A 9,419-nucleotide genomic window follows, 5' to 3' on the forward strand; every position below is an offset into this window, starting at 1 on the left:
TAGATGATTCTGTCCTCGGTGAGTGTCAGCACCGGCTCCTTTAATCCTTTTAGGAGCACTATCCCTCTTGTTAGATTTTTTTCAAATGTTGTGCTGTCTTTAATTCCACTTTTATATGTATTTATGTTTACTCAAAATCTTAACATGCCCCCCAACAGCTCTATTAAATGAATGGACATTCCAATGCACCCCACTTTGGGTGGAGTTCAGAGTCACCTATTAAACTTTCTAATTGGACCAGGCACATAGTAACATTGTCCTGGCAGTAAGTATCTGCTAGTTAACTGACAATATGAAAGCTGGAAATAGGTACAGCACATTGTGTATGGAACTGCCCAAAATGATGTTCATGGTTGTGGACCTACAGCATCTTCCTAAACGTAATCCAAGTTCTTCTATAGGTCCATTACCCAACTGACAATGGGCAATTTGGTATTGGAATGTGATACAAAGTACATTGTGTTTCTCTCCAGTGCTGTCCATGCTTCTCTTCATGTGAATCTACCAAAAATATTTTCTTCTGTTTTTTTTTTTGTTTGTTTTGCTGTCTTCTTGTAGAATATTATACTTTTTCATTGTCCTTCACCATTTCAGTACTGTCATCCCGCTAGTCATTTATTCTCCTAATTGTGAAACCTCAAAGTTATGTTTATGCAAGCTCTTATTGTAAAGTTAGGAACCCCTGTTGTAGCTACTACTAAATAATTATGCACTACTACTAAAGTTTTGTTCTTTGTTTTTTGAGTCTTGAAAAGGTAAAATGTATTTTTCTACATTATGGCTTATTGCTTAGTAAAAGTACTTTCATAAAACAACGTTTTGTCGTAATATAATGTGTAGCATTCGAAAAGTATTTACGATCAAATGTAAAGAAAAAAAAAAGTTAAAAAAACACAAGGAAACTGAGGTCTCTCTTGCTGTATGTCAGTCTCATTCCCATGCCTATGTCTGGAGAGATGTCTAGAAAATGTAAATACTTATTTTTTTTCCTTTACACCTAAATTTATATAAAGAGAAAACTTCGTCTGAGTCACCAATGTCTAAGTCAAGAACAAGGATGCTACTAGAGAAAGTGTACCAAACCTTTCAGCTTTTTCTTCCTTCCATTCTATTTAGAAAGAGGTGATGGATCAAAGGAGATTGACTAGAGGTCCTTTCCTTGGCCATCCCCTGCCAGCTGATCCTATTACAAGCAGTAGCTGCAAATAGGAGTTTGGTCCGCATAACATCAATCTTACCTTCGTTTTGCGTTTTCCTCAGGCAATGTGACACAGGATGCAGTTTGCAGCTTTTGTGCCTTCCCTCGCCTTTAAAATTGCCACGAATCACAGATGGCTTTTTAGTGGCCCTACAATGCTGCAACACATCAGCTTGTATTTTAGTCTCATCTCTGTGTTTGTTTGTAGTGGATAGGATTATAATGTGTGTTAGCTGTATAGATGATGTAGGGTTTCAGTTGCTTTTCAAGTTGAGTACAGTAGTTATTTCATCATCTATTTAGCATCCAATCCTTTGTACGAGTTACAGCGAAGCCAACAGCCTTACTAAATTCTGTGGATCTGTTCTACAACGATCTGCATAGATGTAAGTCTATATTTTGTGTGCAACAGATTATTAATATAAAAGTGAATATTATTACACAACTATCTAGAACGAAAGACTTGATTAATGTTATATAAAGTGTGCAAAGCTTGTGTTAATAAATTTTTGTATCCAATGCAATTTTTGTCTAATGTTTGGAAAATAAGATCTATGAAATGGCATTTGTGCATTACCTTCAAGCTTTAGATCATTTCCTCTTTTTGTGCTACTCAATTTATTTTCATTTAAAAAAAATTGGAACCATGAGAGACAGGTGTACTTGTGCACAAAAGCAATGGTAGTTTTTGTCAAAGCTAAAATGTTTTGGATACTTTTTGTACATATTAGTAATTAATACACAAATTCTGTTTGAAAACATTATTCATTGTACCAAAGCAATCATTAAATATACAGTTGGTTATTTCCAGAGGTCCCCTGGCTCCACCTAGGTCTTGCAAGATGAGTTATTGACAGTAAAGGAATGGGATATGAAGTTCATTTTTTAAGAAGTTTAGCCGGATTTCATGAGGGTTGTAAATGATCCTTGTTAAAATAATCCATTTCAGTTTTGCACTAGAATTTATGCTCTTTGTTTCCAAATGCAAATGTGTTCAATGGAAAATGGATTCTCAAAGACTCCATAAGTTCCATCTTAAGAGATCAGCAAGACTATTTACTGTACCAGCAGTTGAGTATCTGATGATGGAAGTGTAGTGACATAGACAATGAATGTCTGAAAGAAGATTCATGGAAGTGCATATTATAGTAGAGTGATGATGGAGACTTTAGATTCCATTTTTAGACGTTAATGTTTCCTGGGTAGAAAACAAAAGGCTGTGTGTGAGTAATTCTTGTGGGTTTAATGGATAGCATAATACACAGACAATAATACTTCCTTGCCCCATATTCTAGATGTTAATGCTTTCATAGTACAAATATGGGGTGATTTGCATTTTTGAGTACTTTACTGAAGTGAGACCAAAATCTATAAATACATCTCTCTTTAAGGCAACAAGTCAATGAGTTCCTATTTCTAAACAATACACAATAATGAAGAAATAGATGAGCCTGTAAAAATAGGTGAACTTATTTATACAGTAAGCTAATGCAACTGCTATGTCAGCAGTCCATGACTGCCGCTGCCCTGCTGTCTATTGCCCGGCAACCTCTACAATGTGTGGAGGTCTGCATGCTCCTGCCTAGTCTTCTAGACTCTGTTCCCTCGCGCATGCGCATGCTCCCTTCCAGACTCTTAAAAAGTGAACTACCTAACACCTTTGCTGGTTTCCAGGAAACCTAAAGCTCAGGCACCATCTGTTTGGAAAGGGTGTCTTAAATACCCAGGAACCACCATCTATTAGGGAAGGATTTGGAATCATGTGTGCTGGCCCTTTGAGAGGCCAGAAGTGAACATGTGCACACCCTAAGAGAACAGAGCCTGGTAGACTGGAAGACTAGGCAGGAGCATGCAGGCTGCAACTTACAGAGGATGCCAGTCACCAGGACACTGGATGCCATGGTGAGTGATGCAGTGTTCATGCCCAAAAGGCACAACAGGTCGGCAGCAGGCAAGGACTGCTGACATAACAGCAACCAGTGCATTTATTGAACTAAACTATTATATTCTCAAACTAAAAGATATATTGCTTGTATTGTAAGTTTAAGTATTTCTAACCATTAAAGCACACACTAAACATATGTGAAGGATAAGACAAATGAACTGAATCTAGAGACATACACTGGCTTTAGCAAAATGTTAACTGACTGTTGAATTCAGCTGACAGGTTCATGTAACTGGATTAAAACAGTAGTAGTAGTAGTATAGGACTAAACACTTTATGGAACTGTGTACCAGTCATACTGGTAATAAGAAGTCAAGAAATACCACAAATTAACTTTTGACAAGGCATACCTATTGACTGAAAACCATTCCAGGTGACTACCTCATGAAGCTGATTGAGAGAATGCCAAGAGTGTGCAAAACTGTCATCAAAGCAAAAGGGGGCTACTTGTCACCATCTGTCACATGTAAAAATAATCAGAAGCCAAAGGGCCAGCCTTGGATTTCTACTGTGGATTCCATGGAAAAATCTACTGTGTGCACATACTGTACCCTTACACAGTTAGTACCCTGCTCTAACAGGTAGATACTGTGCTCAATGCTGACCAGGGCATCTATGTGGTTAGAGAAAGAAAGAGGCTCATTATCTAACCCTTAATTACCTCTATGCAACATGATCATAGGGTGCCAAGAGTTCAAATCTCAGCCTGGGGGCTAAGAATGGCAGGCCTTAATAGGCATTATATCACTTTTTACAGCAACTGACATAACACACTGCAAAACAGAATTTTAGCTGTGTATTATATGGGTGATCAGAGTGATCACAGTTTCACTGTGACGCAGATAAGAAAAAGGGAAGAAAAGTCAAAATAGTGTTTAGAAAAAAACTAATAATTAAAAAAACCTCATCTTTCTTACCAAACAAATGCCTTTATTTTTTTGTATTGTAAATTAAAAAAACTACGGTATGCAATAGGTATTGCCGTCACCGTACTGACTCGTGTAATAACATTAACGCATTATCAAGTAACATTGTGAAAAAATGCATATTTAAAAAAATAAATAAATTGCTAGTTTTCTTGATTCCCTGTCCCAAAAAAATGCAATAAATAGTGATCAAAAGTTGTACATTCACCAAAATAACACCAAGGAAACTGAGAACTCATTCTGCAAGAAAAACACCCCATATGATTATGTCAATAGAAAAATAAAAAAAAGTTATGTCCTTTGAAGTGTGGAGAATAAAATGTAGACAAAACAAAGTTCTATTACTTTTGCTGGCCTGGTATACTTAATAAACATGAGATAAATGCTATTTTGGAGAGAACATTTCTACCTACATCGATATCATAACAGCACAGATTACATTTTAGAACATTACTTTCTGTAGAAGCGAATACAACAGTGGCTGCTGCACAAACACTGCTATTTGCAATATGTGAGAGCTATTAAGTAGAAAGAAATTTATTCATACAACGTTGACATTTTATTTGTTAAACTCCTACTCACAAATACGACATTTGGAGCCCCCAATAGAGCAACAGGTGTTCAGAATGTATCTGGGACACTTAGTGCTGTAAGTGGGACAGTGTGTGGTTCTCTAGCCATATGTTAGGTGGCTTCATATCACAGTGATGTGACTAATTGCTACAAGCTAAAGGTTAATGTGCATATATTATTACAGTACTATAGGAGATTTGTACTTTATTTATATGTGTCATTATATGATTATTTTATCAAGGGAATTTAACACTGTAAAGCTACAGGTTCATTATATTTGTACCAATTTATTTTAGGGAGTTTTGGTCTGTAATAAATATACATATTTGTATTATGTGTACCATATTTTTAGCTTTATAAGACCCACCTAATGATAAGATGCTTCTAGGTTTTAGTGGAGAAAAATCTAATAAAAAATGTCATCATACCTCAGAACAGACCCTTAATCTTCATCAGACCCCCAAATTAGAGCCCAGTCTTCATCAAACTTCAGATCAGGCCCACATATCAGACCACAGATCAGATCCCTATAACAGACCTCAAATTAGACCGCTGCATCAGATCTCAGATCGGACCTCTGCATCAGATCCTCATATTAAACCTCAGATCAGATCCCCATATCAAACCTCAGATCAGGCCCCCATATCAGACCACAGATAAGATCCCTATAACAGACCTCAAATTAGACCGCTGCATCAGATCTCAGATCGGACCTCTGCATCAGATCCTCATATTAAACCTCAGATCAGATCCCCATATCAAACCTCAGATCAGACTCCCATATCACATCAGACCCCCACTTCAGACCCATGTCAGACTCCTGTCAAAGCTCAGATCAGACCCCCATCATAGATATAATAAATACATCAACTTACCTCTCCTGCTCCACCAGCACTCTGCAGATTCGGTAGTCTCAAATGCACTCATCACTCTCTAGTCTTCTCTGGGCCTGCGCCACGCTGTGACATGACTGTGTACAAAGTGAGGTTATAGTGGGCGCTAGAGATGAGCAAAATGATTCTACAGAATCGATTTGTCTAATCAGCAGGCCTGTTCAAATCGATTTGTCCAATCAGTAGGGCTTCTGCATTTGCAAACTGCACGCACTACGTCCTGATGCTGTACACAGTCAGGACAGTGCATCGCAGCACCTGGAGGAAAACCAGGGAGCGATGAGTACAGCCAGCACTAGCAGTTCTATGCTCATGCTCCCTGTGTTTCCTGCATACTAGTGAGTACTTTCATAATTAAAGTGTTTAGTGGTATTTGCTTTATAAGATGCATTGTCATTTTCCCCCCACTTTTGAGGAAAAATATAGTACTTTTCCTAAATAAATTCAATACTTTTACATTTACATACAACCAAATGGTGGCCATACTATGTACACAACCCATGGAGCAAGCTCCCCAAGGATCTTGCAGGTTAGGGAACCAGTGCTACCATAAAAAAAACTATGATTCCTACCCTCTACTATTAGATTACATGCAACAGGTTACACTTATTCTGATCTATGTTTCACAATTATGAGCAGATTAACACCCCAGTGTGGGATTGTCCGGAGAGACATAAATTAAGCGGTCTACTCTACGGTTGGCACTTCACTGTCATTAGATCGCAGTTGGCACATTTTCACCTCTAGCTGCTGCATATAACAATTTTTAGACTGGGAAGGTTGGTAAGTTTCAGTTTTTAAGAGCACCTATATAGCAACTACTAATTCCAATGCTCTACAACCATCCCTGTGCCTTGATTCCCTTGTGTGAGAAAAATGAAAAAAATAAAATATAAATCATAAAAAAATGGCTATTTCCTGGCTGCAGAGAGCCTTTATAGTGGTGTAGAACACTGTGCTTTGCAGTAACACGCATAGGGAGTCTGCTTTGGTAGTGAAATAATACTGTGAGTCCGTATGACCTGCAAATGACAGGCGTCGCACTTAGAATCACTGCACACTTCAATTATTTGCGCAGTCACGGGCCAAAACTGACCTTCAGCCTTCAGCTGATTCCATATAGATGTCTACAGACCCTGTTCTATTAAACGCGTATACAAGTAGACCCCCCGACAGAGTGAAGAGGGTGTCAGCAGTAAGTTTGTGTTGACGTCGCTGATTATTTTGCCCTTTAATGATCCGTCAGAACAATAACCCCCAAAAAATTGATCCTGTCTGTGGAGCATCCGCCCTTTACTTAGACAGCATTTGGTCAGTAATCCATTAGTATTGCTAATGCCAAATAAAACAGGAGTGGATCCAAAACTGAGATGACACGTGAATGGAATTTTTGCATGTCTTCTGTGTTTTGTACCCACTCCTGCTTTTAGCTACCAAATGATAAGCCAATTCTGATGGGACCATACAGGCCTTACAGCCGCTACACAGACAGGATCTGTAGTGCATCTCATTTTTCCTTCCTTCTGACAGATCAGAAGAAGGGTCAAATAAATGATGATGTCAGCCCGGCCGAAAGGCAAAATAATGGCCCAGTCATGAAGTGGGGAGAGTGGGAAAAGCATGAGAAGTCCAGAGAGTGGCACAATAACAGTGTGGAGGTGGCAGCAGCAGCATCAGAAAGAGGCCACAGAGTGGCACAATGAAAGAGTGTGGAGGTGGCGGCAGCATCAGGAGGCCACAGAGGGGCACAATGAGAGTGTGGAGGTTGAGGCAGCATTAGGAGGCCACAGAGTAGCAAGGTGACATAGTGTGGAGGTGGCAGCTGCATGAGGAGGCCACAGAGTGGCAAGGTGACATAGTGTGTTGGTGGCAGCAGCCTGACGACACCACAGAGTGGCACAATGGCAGCAGCAGCATCAGAAAGAGGCCACAGAGTGGCACAATGAAAGAGTGTGGAGGTGGCGGCAGCATCAGGAGGCCACAGAGGGGCACAATGAGAGTGTGGAGGTTGAGGCAGCATTAGGAGGCTACAGAGTAGCAAGGTGACAGAGTCCAGGAGGTGGCGGCAGCATCATGAAGCCACAGAGTGGCAAGGTGACATACTGTGGAGGTGGGTGGCAATACCAGTACTTGCTGAAGATGGTGGGTGAAAGAAGGAGCACTTGTCATTAGATGTGTGGCATCCGGCGAGTGACAGCATCAGAATAGTAGCTGAGACAGGTAGCCATAAGAAACCGGTCTCTTTTGTCAAAGTGTTGGTGTGGCACCATGGATCATCTAGTCTGATGCATCAGGCATTGGTGTGTGGAAATCCTGGCTAATTCACGCCTGATTCATCTTGATGCAGTGTCCCACTATGTGCTATATGTAGGCACTCTTGCTAATTGTCATATCAAATGTATTGTGGTATCATGCTGTAATTCCCTTTAACAGGCTGGCAGTGTCATTTACCTTTATTCGCTCCTAGGCGGTGCTGGCACCACATATATATATATATATATATATATATATATAGCTGGGGGGGTATCAAGTCAGTGTGTGTGTTGAGGATGAGAATGATCAGAAGAGGAAGTAAATGGAGGAGGTGCATCAGAGCAGTCCACAATGTAGCTGCTATTTTAGCCCCTTGGGTCTGGCCAGGCTAAGGGAGTATAGAGAACACTATTACTGCAGCACAGCACAGACCAGTGAGTCTACGTCTGGATATAGAGAAAGTCTAGTGGAGGTTAGAGCTAAATTAGTCAATGGACTTCACAAGCACCAGTGATCAGGAGGAACCTAAAAGTACCTGGACACAGCCGGATGATTAATGTGCAAAATTATCCTTTACCACATGCCTCTATGGACATTGTGGATCAGAGTAAATGAAGGCATCTTTACAAATAATGGAGCAGAGGATTTTGCCAGCTGTTAGGAAGACCGCCCTACAGATTTCTAATTACAAGTAAGAATTTATTATATACAGTACCTGAGTGCTATAGCGTGGACAAAGTCTAGAAAGATATAGAAAGAAGGAAAACTACTCAAGTTACAATTGCGATATATAAGGGAGCAATATTACGGTGCAAGGAGAGGAAGTGGAAGCTCCTCCCTTGAAGCCCCTGCTTCATCACCAGTGTGTGCTAGCCAGAGAGGAAACAAGTTGGCGCATCATCGTCAGCCAAACTGGGGCGGCATGTGTTGGGGTGATGAAGTGCCTGAGATGCAGGCAGCACCTGAAGTGATACATGTCTCTCAAGTGCAGCGGCCCCTGAAAGGTAAAGAGGTGGCATTCTCCATGCCAGCTGATGCAGCGGAGGCATCCGGAGTCACCACTCCGCCGCCCAGGAAGCATGGCTCTTTTGAAGGACTAAATTCCATGGTCCCCAGAGAGATTACGGCCCATGGGAGAAATATGTGGCAATATCGGAAAGCTATTGAGGAGTGGGAATTCAGGGTATGGGATGGACCCCACCCCAGGGACCCGATTTTTGAGAGGAGGACCAGGAGCGTGGTGTGGTTCTCAGTTGAGAGGGGTCTGGCTTCATCCAAGATGACAAGACCGGGCAGGAGCTGTATGTTAACAGGCACTATGTGAAGCGCCTTTACCTTCCTCAGGCGCGCCAAAGCCTTTATAAGGGGGACATTATAGAATACACCCCCATGGAGCCACTTCAGGGTCCATTTGCAGTAGCGTTAATCTGCCTCAAGAAACCTATGGTCCCGTTGTCAGCACCAGAGGTATAGCCGGATGACCCAGCCGCAATAAGTAAATTGCGCTATCTGCAAGAGTCAGCAGACGGTGTGCTCCACTTCCGAGAACCACCTCAGCCAGAGCCGGAGCTGCTCATCACAGGGTTGCCTAATCCACCTGAGAGATGGGAGGAACACCAGACCACCGACCT

This window comes from Bufo gargarizans, chromosome 5 (genome assembly GCF_014858855.1).
Source record: "Bufo gargarizans isolate SCDJY-AF-19 chromosome 5, ASM1485885v1, whole genome shotgun sequence".
Classification (NCBI taxonomy): domain Eukaryota; kingdom Metazoa; phylum Chordata; class Amphibia; order Anura; family Bufonidae; genus Bufo; species Bufo gargarizans.